This window comes from Falco rusticolus, chromosome 2 (assembly GCF_015220075.1).
Source record: "Falco rusticolus isolate bFalRus1 chromosome 2, bFalRus1.pri, whole genome shotgun sequence".
Taxonomy (NCBI): Eukaryota; Metazoa; Chordata; class Aves; order Falconiformes; family Falconidae; genus Falco; species Falco rusticolus.
The window spans coordinates 23805544-23821277 of NC_051188.1; the positions used below are offsets into that span (position 1 = coordinate 23805544).

The following is a 15734-nucleotide window of genomic DNA, read 5'->3' on the forward strand; positions in this document are numbered from 1 at the left end:
CACAACAGTCCCTGGATTGGAACACTAATGTTTCTAATCCATTTTAATACAAAGTATGACATTAAAGTCATCTTTATCAGCAGTCTAATCTAATTTGCTGGACCTGGTATTGAAGCAGCTAGGACCAGCGTGTGCGTTTCATTCCACCGACTGCTGTGAGTCAATAATTTCAGGCAAAGAGAAGGTAAGACATTGCTGGGAGGGGGGGTGACCCCTTAGGCAACTGAAGCTTGTTCTACTATGAGTATATTCTCACGGCTTACATCTTTGTATCTTTTGATAGAGGCTATAAAACTAGCACTTCATGTATAAGACATGATGTTGGTGGGTGTCAGCGGCAGTGGTTATGCAGGCTCCAGCTGTGTTGGTGGAGGAGAGCATTACTCACAGCCAAACCCCAGAGACTTATCCTGCCCCTTTCCAGCAATCTGCAAATCTGCCAGCAGAGCTGATTGTGTGCCCTCTCTCTCTGATTTATTCTAGTCAGTTCAATCAGAAGCCGATATAAATTAATATAACACTTCTGCCATGAACATTTGATTTGGTTCAAAGGTGTCTCCAGCTAGAGTAATTGCAGACACTGTCAGATAAGTTTAAAGCTATCCACTCTTAGGGTCTGTGTCAGATTAACAAAACTGGTTTCTGAATTGATTTGGTTATCGTTACATAAATTCCGTAGACTGTGTCTTAACTCAGATGGCTGGCACAGGCTTTTAGCACAAAGTAGCAGAGAGCATCATTTGTTACCTCCTCCCACACACAAACTTCTGCAAGAGAAGGTTGAAAACATACATGTCTGTGAATTATGAACTGCCCTTTGCTTTTATCTTCCCTTCCCCTTGCAATTATATTTAGCTAGACTACAGGAATTATTGTGCCTTCTTAATAATCTTTAATGCCTACATGCAAACATAACTCTTTACCAAAGGTGTTACAGGCTACTTTCAGAAATGCTGGAATAATGGAGGGTGAAAAACAGTAGGGAAGCAATAGCAAAAAGAAGGTGCATGTTACGTATTCATGGACATTAACCTTCCAAGGGAAGTTATGCACAACTCAGTAAAGGCATCAGTAGCAATTTAATTTTCATGCACATACAGTAATTGGTCTTCTGTGTAGATATTTTTAAGGTATGATATTAATCAGTATGACACATACACCAATTTCTGTACTACGAAAGAACCTCAGAGTCTGAACCTTGAGAAATTGTGATGGGGTGGCAACACAGAAGGATTTAGTCAACATCTTCCATACAAGGTGCATCTCAAAATGCAGTGAATTGCTAATAGACAGCAGTTCAAGGGAAAACAGTTGATTTTTCAAATGAGATTTCAGTTAAGTCAGAAAATTAGGGTAGGAATGGATGCAGGTGCTTGTATTTATCTGACCAAATGTAGACAACTGTCTTGCAGACCCTTACCTGTGAGTTAGCTTTCCTCTTAAGTTTTTTTGGTAAGGTGGGGGGAGAGAGGTACTTCGGCAATACAATTCCTGCTTTGACCCAGGTGGACTGTGCCCTGAATGTGTTTAATTTTTTCCAGTGGTTATAACAGACTTAGCTTATCGGCATAAATCTAAGTGTTTGCACTGTAGATGCCTAAAGGTAGGTGAGAGGAGTCCTACCTAACGTGCTCATTGCATTGTTAGAGCCATGTAGAGAGAAAGCTGTCATGGCAGTTATGACTAGGTTGATTAAAATGATGAAGAACAAGCCAATGCCAGACTAACGGAAAATACAGGTAGAAGAGAGGATTAAGATGGGTTGAAGCAAGCCCACATGAGGTTGAAAAAACCCAGCTCTTCTGCTTTGAGTCTCTGGACAGAAATCAGAAGAAATTAAGAGGAACTAGGATACTGTGTTTGTTTTCTGTATATACTTAACATGCAGAAGCATTTTGCATATGTTAGAGCATTATTTTTTGGAGAAGGAATAAGAAAGTGGCTTACAGTAGTTAAAGAGAGGAAGACTTGGACAGAAACCTCGGAGAAAGTAGAGTCAGGCCCAGGGAGCTGTGTGTCAACAACTGTTAAGTGAAAACCAGAACAAGGAAAGAAAAGTTTATTCATATCATCTCAGTCCTGTAGCAGCCCACTAGACAGTATCAAGCGGCAAAGTTCCCTGAATCAGTCTGGTAGGGTTGACAACTGAGAGGAAGTCTCCCGTGATGCACTATTAAGCAAAAAAATGTTTGGCAGCATGTCTCTTTCATGGTAGGGTGTGAATGTTGAGCTGGTTTGTTAAAGATGTGACACTTCTGGAGCACACAGTCTGTCCCACTGCCTGAATTTTGAACCTCATTGGCCAGTTTCAGTTGCATTTGCAACAGTGGCACTCTTAATAGTAACTGAGTTCCATTTAGATTGGTAGCAAGTATCAGGGTAGAAAAGATGGACTCAGCTGGTGCCGCTGCTAAGGAGAAGGTAGGCAGAACTTGGCTGTTAAAGATTTCATCTGGCATCAAGCTGCCTGGTCTGCACACATGAAATGACCACTACTTGGAGCACCTGCTTCTGTCCACAGTTGTAATACCATGTATGGCCCATAGGCAGCTGTTTCATTGAAGTGATGAGGGCTAAGTGGTACAAAACCATAGAATACTAGGCTTTGATAGTTTGAGCCAGACAGTTACATCAGTTGAGCCTGTTAACTCAGACACAACCATTAATTTTAAGTCATGCTGGTATATAGTCTCCTTCCCCTCTAGATACTTTTATGACTTAAAAGTGACAGTTTCAAATCAGGGTGCTGTTGAGCACCTTTTTGCACACACTGTTTAGGTGGCCAAACCACTAGAATAAACAGAGCACAGTCTAATACATATTAATGGATTGCCCAGTGTTTTTGATTTCTTAGGCATGTTAGTTGCAGTTCTGCAGTGTGAGATACTAGAAGATGAATTGGCTTTAACAATCTGCTCCTGTAAACACATTCATCCAGGACAGAAGATAGCTACATTTAAGGAGTATTCCTTGACATATCGGTAATCCTTTCCAGATTTGTCTCAAATAGTCCTTTGAATAGGGCTGTGATCAATGGCAGTGTTGGTGGTTATGTTGAAGAAACATGCACTGAAAGTTGGTGTTCTGGTGTGTGCCTGAGTATCAAGGTTCTGCAAGGCAGGAGGTAAACATACTGGAGGCCGTGCATCTGCTTTGGAAGGCCAACTTCTGTCATTTATCAGTAACTTCTTAAACGCCCATCACTGAGTATGTAGAAAGTTCAGTAGGTAGGAGCAGTGTAGTAATGGCAAGATGTAATTGGAGACAAAAGTTTAGCCAAAGTTCTCAATTGAGAACTTAAAAAAAAAAAAAGTTTAGGGAGATCAAGAAAGTTAAATATATGCTGGTGATCATTGTGAAGAATCTCTTCCCTTTCTGGCCCCCTGATGTGATGACTGTAGGGAACATGCAGTGGTTTCCATGTGAACAACTTAATCTGGTTTGTATTTTGAGGGTAAAATTGGGAATCTTTCTTTAACTTCAAAATTTGGACTGTGTTTGGACAATGTGCATTTTGTTAATGTTGTTCATTTATTTAATAAATGAGAAACATGATTGTGTTAGTAGAGGGAGGATCAGTGACACAAAGAACACTATCTCCTAAAAGAACAGACATTGGTATCACAGCTTTGGTTAAACATTTAAAATTATAACATCTCATTCTCAGGGAGGGATATTCACTGCCTATGTTTAAACACCTAACTTAGACGCCTAAATTAGGAGGCTTGTCTCCCTAGATGCCTTGCATAGTTGAAGGACTGAGAGAGGCTGCTCCAGAGAGCAATTCGAAGTTAGTTAGGCTTCTGCTCTGAATTATCATCTGGAGGAGCCTCTTCAACTTTGAATGCTGTTCTGTGCTATTCTTTGCATCTTTTCCTTGGCAACAAAGCTGACTTAACTGATCTCCGCCCCTCAAAACTTGTTCGTGCCCTCTGCTTTTACATATCACTCTGTTGCTTGTGCTAGTACAGCTGTTGATGTGGTGGCACTGTCGACTAGGTTGGTGAAATCATCTGGGTTAAAAAGAACCCTGCAAAAGAAGATGTAACTTTTAACCTAGGTCCTGTCTCAGATCTTGTTCATCATGTGACCTTGTAAATGGTTAAACCTGCATAGATGAGGAAGTGATGAGCTTTTAGCAAGAGACAGAAATTAGTTGTTGAACTCAGGGACCTGTTTGCCAAGTGTGCCACCAAGAAAAAGATACATTTAACTCTGAGATGTAAATTAAGGAGACTGACTCCTGTATCAGAGCATTGTTCTGTTCAAGTACATGATTTTTACAATATTAGGGTTTCACAAATATCATGGAAATTTTTTATCGTTTGCATCGCTGTAAGAAAGAGATAGCCTTATATCTCTGTTATCCATGTAAAAAAGGGTCATAGTTTAAACAAAATAATTTATAGGATTTACAAATGTACTGTGAAAATATGTGCTAAACTTTGTAAATAAGCCTAAAAGCATGGTGTTGCCACTAACAGAGCAACTGCATTCGAGTTTGAGTAGCTTAAGTTCCCCACCCATCAGCCAAGAGCTGCTGATGTTTCCACAGACACACTGTGCAGTTTACCTAATTTTAGTGTTTTACAGTGCAGACATCTGCACGTGAGCTAGCTGCCTTAGATTCTTTTCAAAATCAATGGAAAATCTGGCTTTTTAGATGATGCTTCGTATGACCGGCATGAGATATTCATATTAGCTATGAAATATCTACATTTGGCCAGCTGAATCCCACCCACGGGCTGCACGGCTGCTCCTTGTGCATAAAGCACTACCGACTACAACAAGCTAGGTTCAATGGCCTTGTATACTAACCTCTAAAACCACCCAGGCTCAGCTGCAAATATGTGACTAAAACTTTTATTTTCTGATTAAAAGTCGTTACAGTTCAGAGATTTGATGCCACTAGTGACCACTACTTTGCAGTCTCTTTTAGTTAAAAAAATTCATGTTACAGAATTAACCGTCCTGTTTTAAACCAGTATGCTTTAAAACAAGCATGTGTTAGGCATGCTGGCCACAAACCCAATGACGTGAGAGAATTGCTAATAGTTTTAATAGTTATTAATTTTTGCATGGCATCTTATGCTGCTTTTTAAAGTTCACTAGTCATCAGGTAAGCTTCTTAATGACCTGGGAAGAGATTGTTCAGTTTTATTTATCTGTGACCTTCCATATCTGAACCTGGCTAATTGCTTCTTTTAGCTGAAGTACTCACCTCTTTCTTGTTCTTCTCCATGAAAATAAGAATGAAACCATTCCTAAAGAATCAAGTAAGGAAGAAGGTAAAATCCACAAGGAAGCACAGCCAAAGCTAAACTTGTCTATGCTAAACTGGAGCTAAACCTATATATGCTGTTGTCTTCTTGTGTGCATTTCCTTGTTCAAATATTTTTTTATATCACCTGAAAAGAAAAAAAAGTATGAGAGGGGATGGATGTGTTGTGTTTAATTTTCATGCTTGATGCATTTTTAAATGTAATGAAGTTACAAAATGAGCCTGTTGTGGTTTATCACCAGTAGGCAGCAGCTCAGCCCCACACAGTCGCTCACTCCCTGCCCAGTGGTATGTGGGAGTAGAATTGGAAGGGTAAAAGTGAGAAAACTCATGGATTGAGATAAAGACAGTTTAACAGGTAAAGCAAAAGCTACACGCACAAGCAAACCAAAGCATTCACAAAATTCATTCACTACTTCCCATCATCAGGCAGGTGTTCAGCCATCTCTAGGAAAGCAGGGCTCTATCACATGTAACGGTTACTTGGGACAACCAACATTGTCACTCCAGACCTCTCTCCTCTTCCACCAGCTTTATATGCTGAACATGATGTCATATGGTATGAAACACCCCTTTGGTTGGTTTGGGTCAGCTGTCCCAGTTGTGTCCCCTCCCAGCTTCTTGTGCACCCCCAGCCCAACTTGGTGGGACAGTGTGAGGAACAGAAACATCTTTGATGCTGTGTAAGTGCTGCTCAGCAATACCTAAAACATTCTGTTCCTATGAAGGAAATTGACCCTACCCCAGCCAAAATCAGTGCAGAGCCTTAACTCTTCACATCCTTTTACAGTGGAGAAATACATTTATGATGAGGGTACTTGTGCAAAAGGAAATACAAGATTGGGGCTTCCATAATTATGGGTTACAAAAGAAGAGCAAAGTTTATTAAAAAAAAATATTCCAAAAGTACAGTAGAATAATATTCTACAGTTTTCTAATGATGGTGAAGGTGGTCCTGTGCTGTTTCTCCTGGTCACCTTTGGCGTTTGTATTCTGGGTTTCTGCTTTCCTGAGATACCAAGAGATCCCTCTCCTACTGACACAGTCCTTGGGACCTTCCTACATTACAGAAGCAGCCTCCAGCACCACTGTTGAGAGCAGCACTGGCTGACGTGGTGGACTCCCTGTGCCATTATTTGGAAGTGGCTCCAAAGTGTGTATCCCACAAGACAGGGAGCAATTTTCCATCTCAAGGCTCAGTGGTGCATGCTGACTCACACTTCGGCAGCTTAGGGCTACTACAGAGTGCTGTGTCCACACCTTGTGGTGTCCCTCCTCTGCACTTCTAAGAGTGCAGAGCCTGCGGGAATAGCGTTGAAAGACAAAATGGGTCTGAGGGAGCCAAATACAATGTTCTTGGCCTTACTGCCATTTAGGGGGGATCCCAAGAGTGAACTACTGAAGATCTGTGCCTTAATCTTGAATGCGTGGGATGTACCTGAATAGGTCCCCAAGGAGAGAGCTAACAATTAAGCAGAGGTAATTGGGTACTCAGGCTTTTTCCCTCGACCACGGTGTAGGACATAGTGTAGACATGTCTTAAGTGCCCACTTTTAGTCCTGCAGTGGGATGAGTACAATATAAACACATAGGTTCATACAGATTAGCTGAGTACATGTTAATTGTATACAGACTTTGAGAACAGAAGTGGTTAGTACTATATATCTGAAGCACCTTAGTGTTTCATACATACTGCTAAAGTAAAGCCACTTAGGTTCCTAGTTTGTAGCTCTGCCTGCAGCTCAGCAGATCTTTGGCTGGCTCTTAGATCTAAAAGTAAAATTTTCCTTCCTGAGATACCATACACTTCCGTGATATTCTTGGTAGGAATGGAATGCAGAAGTGGAATAGATTATATTAATTGTTGTCTAGAAGCTTTCTATCCACTGCATAGGAAACCTTGATTATATTCTTCATCACACCATATGGCATCTAAGTATAATGTGATAAAATTACTAATACGGGACAATAAATAATGATGATTATGTGTTTTGGGTGCCACCTCGTACATGCACAACAAGTAATTATAGTTGGAATGAATAATGAAGATTTGAGTGTTCTATCTAGGAATATATTAGAAAGGACACAATTTGTCATTAAGGATGGTAATTGTCTCATCTGACTTTATGGATTCAATAAGTAGGTGTCCACACCAAGCCAGTCATCTGTGACTGCATCTGTGATCAGCGGAGAGGAACAGGCACGTCAGAAGATAAATGGCCCCTCCGGTCTTAGACAAATATTTTCAGAGGAATGCATCTCAAAATCTCACATGAACAGAAAATCTTCAACAACATTTATCGGGGGGAAAAAAGAGAATACATTCAGGAAAACCTGGTCACATATTGTAACCTTTCTCAGATGAATCTCCCAAGTCTATTTGCTTCACTGGACCATCATATGTAATGAAATTTTTGATGATGTTTATTTAAGCCATTTTTGACACATTCCAGTGATGGAAGTTACACCGTCTCTCTAGGTAGTTTATACCAATGCTTAATTTTCCTTAATCCTGGACAGCTGTCTCATGGTTTAATGTAAATCTCCCTTGCTGCAGTTTATCCCCCTTGCATGTTGTTCTAATAGACACAAACAACAGTTTACTTCATCCATCTTTGCAACTACTTTTTACATATTTAAAGATTCCCTCCCCCAATTTTCTCAGTTCTTGGCATCATTTGTGTCTTGACACTGAACTAAATACTAGGAAAGTGATACTAGTAGCATTTATGTACAGTTAAACCTTCCCTCACCTACCCCTTCATGGCCCCCAGTTACCTTAGTGGTCTGCTGCCCCCCTGATGGCACTGATATACCTTGCTGCACTCACAGTTGCAATACCTTAATGCTGTGAGTCTGTCACCCCTGGCTGGCTTCCAACGAGCACTCCCAGTTTGTTTTCCTTCCTGGTAAATCAGGGAGAGGAGAGGGTTAAATGGTTGTTTCTGTCACACTTTTATGGACAATAACTGGCTCACAGCTTTAGAAGGCATGATGCCCACGCTCAATAGTGAAAATCTGGGGGCTTGTTAGGCAGCATTTACAAGTGTAATGTAGTTTTTGACTCATATCTACCTTTTTTCTTTTTTCCACGTGCCTTTTGCACAGAGCTTCCATGCTTTCTAATTTCTTTACAGTGATACTTTCATAATTTCTGCAAGGCATTACACAGAAATCCAGCCATTTTGTTTGTGTGTACTGAAGTATGCTTAAGGATTTGTGAGTTACCCTTAACACAGAACATTTCACAGGACTATACCACAAAATTATTCTTAACATGTTAATTTAAAACATATTTTTCGTTAGATTAGTTCATAAAGGGAGAGGAAGGAAGATATTTAGCTTCAGACAGCACTTGCAATAGGAATCCGTTATTTCTGTGCAGCATCTTTCCTTTGAAATATCACTAAATGATTTCCAGAGAGAGGAAGAATGTAATTTAATGATCCCTTGCACAGCTCGAGCACCTTTCATCAGAGCATCTCAAAGCATTTCAGACAAGCCTGAAAGCTTGTCTGTTTTTCCCCAACTATTTCAGTTGGCCTAATAAAAGATACTACGTCTTCCTACACACCTTGTATTATTTAGCACTCAAAGCATTATCGTACTTGTTTTACAGATAACTAAAAAGGGCACAAAGAATCCACGTAGTTTTATTTCAGACAGTGAATCTAAGATGAACTCTGTGGGCTCCCATTTTCCCTGAGTCTCCAGGAGTTGTAGAATACGTGTTCTCAGATTACAAGCAGACATGTGGAGCGAAGTCTTCATCCCACTGACATCAGTGGCAAAATTCCCATTGATCTGAATAAGGCAGAACTTGCGTCCTAGCTTTTCTAACTGCTGCGTGCCAAAATCGACTTCAGACCCATGCATCCTCCCTGTCTTACGTGTCACCCTTAGTAATGAAGGTCCTGCAGTCCATGCCGTGTCTGCCATTATGTTCTCAAGAAGTGATCAAGACAAATATAAATGAGGAATGAGAGACCCCAGCAATCGGAGGGGTCTCTGCACAGTGAGTGTGTGGTGTGTGGTGAACGGTCTCCTCACAGTTACTGCAGATGGATCCATCTGCCTGTTACGCATGCACTCTGTGCTGACAAAAGGAGCCGCTTGAATCATCTTGCCCTGACGTGGACGTGTGCTGTGCTCACTCACGAGTGTCCCAGCTTGCAAGTGTGCTGCCAACACCACCACAAAGGCTGTGCCAGGTCTCTGCTATCATGTCTGACCTTTTCTAATTAAAGGGTGGTTAACCATCTTGAGAAAATCTGGAGATCTCTTCCAGCCTCATTTTTGCTTAATTAAGACCATGGATTTGGGCACACAGCACCAAATGCACCCAAAGCAAGTGCTGTCTTAAAGAATAAAGTCTCAAAAAATGATCAATAAGTCTTTCTACCATAATGTCTGTGGAGTATGCTCTATCATCAGAAGCCTAATTTTACAACAGAAATAAAAGCACTTTAAAATACAGATTAAAAAAAAAAGAACGTGAAGGGAGAAAATGCCTGTGTATGCAGTGAACAGGTATCTTCTGCTACTGAGAATGGCTGAATATGGTCCTGGTGAGAAAAAGAGCATTTGCTCATTCTTGCTCCCTGTAGTGTCCTTTTGTCCCTTGCTGCAGGGCCCTTCTCAAGCTTGATGGTGGTGCAGCCACCCAGTCTTAGTATATTCTTGATGGTTTTCTAGCAAAATGCTCACTGAATCCTCTGGCTGTTGTGCTAGACTGAGAGCAGAAAGCTTTTGCTCATCTGGTATTTGTTATCTACAGCTGCCTTTCCTCTTTCATAGGTACTTCAGGTTATGGATAAGCTGAAGGAAAAAAGTTTTTCGTACCGCCAGTTTCAATTTGAAGCTGAAGAACACCAAACAGCCAAGGTCTGAGAGTAACTCCTGAGCTTACAGAAACATTCTCATCTCTATTTGGCTGAAATAAATGTTGGTCTATTACATCTTGTATTATGAGTTGCTTGCAGATCTTTGTATCTGATCATTCTCTCATTGTGTTGGAAAACAATATGTGGGAGTTTCTTTCCATACTAGATCTTTGTGGGTTACTTGCTAGTAAACTAATTTTACATGACTCAGATTTAAATAATAAAAAGGCTTAACTCCAGTCTGAGAAGAGTTTATTGCCCACAACTGTAGCCTAGAGACAAACTCCAGCACCTTTGGGACTCAGCTGAGGCAGCAATTAGGCAGCATTTTATTGTGATGCAGTGAGTGCGCAAAAGATGAAGCTGGACTACTCTCAAGAGCTTAGAAACAAAATTGGCTTCCTGGAGAGAGAACATAAGAAATCTGGCAACCTAAAAATATTTAAAGAGCTTAAGGCTCCCAGGGGAGAATTTTAAGCTATTGAAGTGGAAAAGACTGAGCATTTGCTAAGATTGAAAAAAAAAAAAGGGGGGGGGGGTTACATGAAAAACGACGAAGTACAGATATTTTTTTTTTTACTGTAGCATGTTTCAAAGGGGAAAATATAATAAACCTGAAATCAATCAGTAGCACAGACTTCAATGCAGTGTTCCAAATCAAACAGCCCTAGCTTGAAAACAGGAGTCAAAAGAGGTTTTTTTTTTTATTTCAGAATTATAAGGGATTGAGGCCAAGAAACCATTAAATGAGGTGAAAGGTCTAGGCTAGAGGGCATCTTGAGCAAGTCTAATGAAGTCATGGTTGCTTCAGTGGCCATGTTCCCAAAGGGTTTTGCTGTGTCTGTCACTGCATCTCTCTGTTCCTCCTCTGAATCTGGCTCCCTGGCCTCTGTGGTTACCTGCCAGAACGTGCCCCACCAGGCGCCCTGTGAAGCACCCTCCTGGCAGCCCCACAGCGTGTAGCAAACCTATGTCAAAACAAAGCCATACGAAATATGATTCATCTCACCTGTCACTTGAAATGTCCCATACAGACATTTACCTGTGAGCTAGTCGTGCCTGACTTGCTGTATTGTCAGTGGGGAGCAGCAGGAGCTTACAAGGCTCAATTTAGCTCAACTGAGTGTAAAATTCTACCGTATGCCAAAAGTGTCTATTTCTCTCCGACTTGAAACGGCATCCTAAGGTGCCTAACTCACAAATGGACACCTACAGTTTAAACATCTACATCTGCTCAATGAACTCTACCCAAACAACTAACATTATGCCAGCGCAGACCATGTATTAGAGGCCTCTCTGCTGTGTTCAGGCTATGCCTTCACGCACCCTGTATCAAGGACTAAGACAAATTAGCTGAAACGGTTTAGCTTATTGAGACATAAGCAACGAGGGGGCTAGAGGGTGCAGAGTATTTACCTTAGTGTCGCCTCTTCCCTTCCTCTGCATTACGCTGACAGCCCTGTCCACATCACTGCTCCAGCCAGGTTTGGGGGCTGAGGGATAACTGGCTGTAAGGAGGGCGGGATGGGGGACAGGAGGGGAGGAGGCTGGTGGAGGGAAGGAAGCGTGCAGAAGGAGATGGGGACGGGGTGCTTTATGTGCTGTGGTAAGTAATAGCAGCCCAGTCTCTATCTTGGGAATCTGCAGGGCAGAGCAGTTCGCAGTCTTGAGCTCTGCATGTGTAATGCAGCTGAGGAATAGATCACCTGGGTTCTCCACCTGGGTCCTGGACCAAGAGCACTTGGGACTGCACTGCAGGTAGGGAGCATGCCACATGTTATGCTTCTGGCATGAAATAAACTCTGCCACACGCATCCTAACCATGCCTAGTATTACCACCCTGCCTCAGTTGTACAGCTCCGCTCACATGATGCCCTATGTCAGAGGCAATCCCATCAAGTGACACAAGAAACCCCAAAAGATCTCTGAAGGAATTCCGCACCAAGGGGCAGAGCCAGGCAACTGATCAAAGTGGGAAGTCTTGCTCTGCTTTTCTGTACCTGAGTAAACTTCATCTGCACAAACTTTTGATGTCGGTGTTGACTTTGACAGAGCTACTCTGGTAGGCAAAACTAGTCAATGATTTTTAAGTAGTCCCCTAATGAGTACCCATTCTGTGCTGAATGTACTCAATTCCTTCTCATAGTCCCAAGGCTTCCCTTTTGTGTATTTAATGTCATAGGCTTCCCATTCAGTTGTTCTGTTGCTGGTTTGGAGGTTTCTTTGCTCTCTGACTGCGATTTGCCGGGCAGACAAGGTTTGTGGCTGTTACCGTTAATGCAGCAGTGTTAACGGCCCAGCGTCAGCCAGCTGCCCAGGACACGGGCCTTTGTTGAGCCCTACACACCAGTACTGTACATATTGTAAAGCCGTCCTGCTCATCCTGCTCTAGATTATTGCTAAATTGCCCAGAATCCGTCTCTTTTGTTTGTCGGAAATCAGGCACCTCTGGTAAACAATAAACAGCGGGGAAAAGGACAGCATTATCCTCTCTGAAGCGTACCAGCGTAGCAGCCAATTTCTGGATACACCATTCATAGACCAGAAAGCAAAGCGCTGGCTGGTGTGCAAATGTAACAGCAAACACAGTGTTCCCTGGAGAGGCTGAGCTGTAATGTGCATGAACAACGTGGAACAGTTCTTGATGAGCAGAGAACATGCGTATCTCGGTGTGCTGCAGACGGCTGTGGCTCTGGTATTGCATGGTGCAAGGCCAGATATTTATTTAAGGCATTTCCTGCTTCAGCAGTGTCTGCTAAGAACATGACATATTTTCTACACGCCTGAAAGACCTAGTATAAATGCAGGCACGTCTGCGGGAGAGGAGGAATCAGACCCTATGCCCAGGACCGGCATGGAAGTGCCCTCCAGCTGCTGCCGTGTCAGTGATGAGGAGCAATGCACACTGCAAGGCACCCTATGATGCTGAAGAGGAGACAGTACTGAGGACCTGCTTAAATACACCCGTCCTGGACTTGGCCAGTTAACCTGCGTTGTGCTGGAGATCCTTTCGCTTCGCTAAAGTGACACAGAGGAGAAAGAGCATGGTGGAGGTCGGGTTCAGCAGTACGTGGGAACGCACAGCCTGGGCTGTGAAGGGAGGTGGGTATACCTTAAATGAGTTTTGTTGCTGACAGTGGCCATCTGCAGCCTCAGAGCTGGAGCCTTACCGTAGGAATCCAGAGCCATGTGCCCTTCTACGGTACACCCTTTATGGCTGGAAGAGCAACCACAGGCAAAGCATATTTTGCAGCGAGACTTGAAAGAAGCAAGTATAGTCTGTTGTCATATCACTAAGTGACAAGAAAATAAATGTTTTTATGCCTACCAAGATGTGACTAGCTTGTCAGTTATGTAACCTGCTTGTTCATGCTCTTGTCATGATCTATGAGTAGTTTTTCTGCCAAAAGATCTTACACAGCTTCTTAGCCTTCAGAAGCACAAAGGATCTGGGATATATTGCACTAAACATGATGCATACCAGTAGAAAGGCCAGAGAGTCTTCCATGAAGTCTGCTTGTGGCCATACAATTGGTGTTCTCAGATCAGGCAAAATCTGTGATGTGCAGTGACTTAAAAACAAGCAGACTCTTTCAAAAGTCTGTCTTTTTTTTTTTTTTAATTTTAAAGTTGTGTATTTAATAAACAGTTCACCCAGAACACAGCTTATTTTATAGCAGAGATGTGATAGGGAACCAGACATGCAAAGTTTCAGGTCGGGAAGGGTTATTTTAGGACGGACATCACACACCTCGGAAACACCAGTAGCACTTTGTACTTCTGTTGAGATGTGCTTTGACCATCTCAGAGTGTTCTACAAACTGACATAGCAGTCATGCCTCTGCCGTAAGAGATATCAGTATTACTCCCATTACAGATAGGAAAATGAAAAACAAAAGGGGCAGGGATTCATCTCTTGTCAGTGGCAGAGCAGGGATTTGCTTCACTTGTCCTGATTTTTTGCTCCAACCCTTAGCTGATGAGCAGTGTGGCAGGAAGCAAAGTAAAGCCTAATGAGGCCAATGTTCATCTCAAAATAGATCAATACTAATGGAAATTGTGCTTTGAAATTACTACAGGTTGACACCCCAATAAAGTCAGGAAGTTCAAGACCTGTGCATTTTGGGGAAGAAAGTGCTTCTATGGGCAGAACTCACACAAACTAAAACCAGACTGTAGCTGGAGGACTAATTTCTGATTATGGTATCTATTTATCTGCTTTTCATGGTATAACTCAGATTGATAAATGGCATTGCTTTCCTTGTTTTACAGTTACTTTGTACCTGGAAACCCCAGCTAAAATGAACCTGTTGTTTGCTAGGTGTTGTGAAAACAGTGGTTGTCCCCGGGCCTTGTAACATTCCTGAACAGCAGATGCAATAAATCTAGGCAAGGAGATGGCAGAGGCAAGGGGACTTGCCTCAAGATGCAAAAATGAGATGGCATCGCATGAAACACAGCTCAGGTCTCTGAATCCCAGGACACCATCAGTCTCTCTGCTGACATCTACATGAATACAGACTCACTTTCAGAATTACAGGTTCCAGGGCATGGAGTAGAGGGAAAAGAAACCAAGTAAGATCCCTTCCCAGGCAAAGAGGAGCCCAGACAAAGTCCTTTGAGTGCTGTTCTGGTGGGGAACACTTTTTTAGCTTCTGTTGAGTGATCCTCTTGCAGGAGCAACTTCCTCGGAGCGTCCCCCTCGGCTGCCTCTCTGCTGGTCTCATCCTCTGCTCCCACTGCTCTTGGGCAGAGGCTGATGTGGTCCCAACATGCCGTGTGGAAACGAGCTGCTCCATAGGATGCAGGATGGCTTGCTGCCTTTGGAGAAGGAGAGGGCTGTGATTATTGCTCCCAGAAAAACTGGAATAGCTGTTTACCCACAGCAAGAAAATGTTATTTTGGGGGCAAAAGGGAGCTGTAATGTTTTCCTGTTACAGTAGTTGGCAGCATTTCTCTATAGCCCACACAGTTCTTTCTTAAAGGGATCTTTGCTCGTTGCTGTAAAGGGGAGAGAAGTATATGAAAACTTTTGGAATTCAGACAAAATATTCTGACAGTAAGATGGGTTTAAACCCTGAGAGCCCAAGAGCAACCAAGCAGAGGAATAGGAGAGTGGGACCCAGAACCAGGAGCCTGAACTGAGGAGGTACTGGTGGCTAGGTGAAGAGAAATGCTATATGTATTATGACTTTCAAAGCATAGGCTATTGGAATAGATACAGTAAGGACATCACTTGCAGGTTTTTTTGGGTTCATCCAGATGTTTCAATGTACTAAATTTGAGTGATGGCATGAGGAAATGGGAACCAAATGAGTTAACTAAGACAACTCCACTTGGAGGCCAAGGTGGCAGAGCAAGCTGATCAAAGACATGGAGGTGCATTTCATGGAAATACATAAGAAAGTTAGGTAGCAACCTGCCTTCTCCTACAGAACTGATTATAAGCCATCCTATGACCCTGATTTTCCTCTCCCATTAACATCTTGTCTCTAATCCTCCTTTGCTTCAGGGGAAGGTTAGTGGAGAGGCTGCTGTGGGTTAACCCTGGCAGAACATGTCTTACCATG

The 15734-nt window shown here is 42.5% G+C and overlaps 2 long non-coding RNA genes across 4 annotated transcripts in view; both read left to right on the top strand.

Moving 5' to 3' along the window:
• LOC119142843 overlaps nucleotides 1-15734 on the top strand; it is a 62805-nt gene that overhangs the window by 2419 nt on the left and 44652 nt on the right. The window lies entirely within an intron of this gene.
• LOC119142842 lies at nucleotides 1176-13495 on the top strand. 2 transcript variants are annotated; one of them, XR_005102449.1, is made up of 2 exons: nucleotides 1176-1257; nucleotides 8901-13495. It is a non-coding gene; the product is annotated as an uncharacterized LOC119142842 (long non-coding RNA). The 2 variants fall into 2 exon arrangements; XR_005102448.1 differs by having other exon boundaries at nucleotides 10079-13495.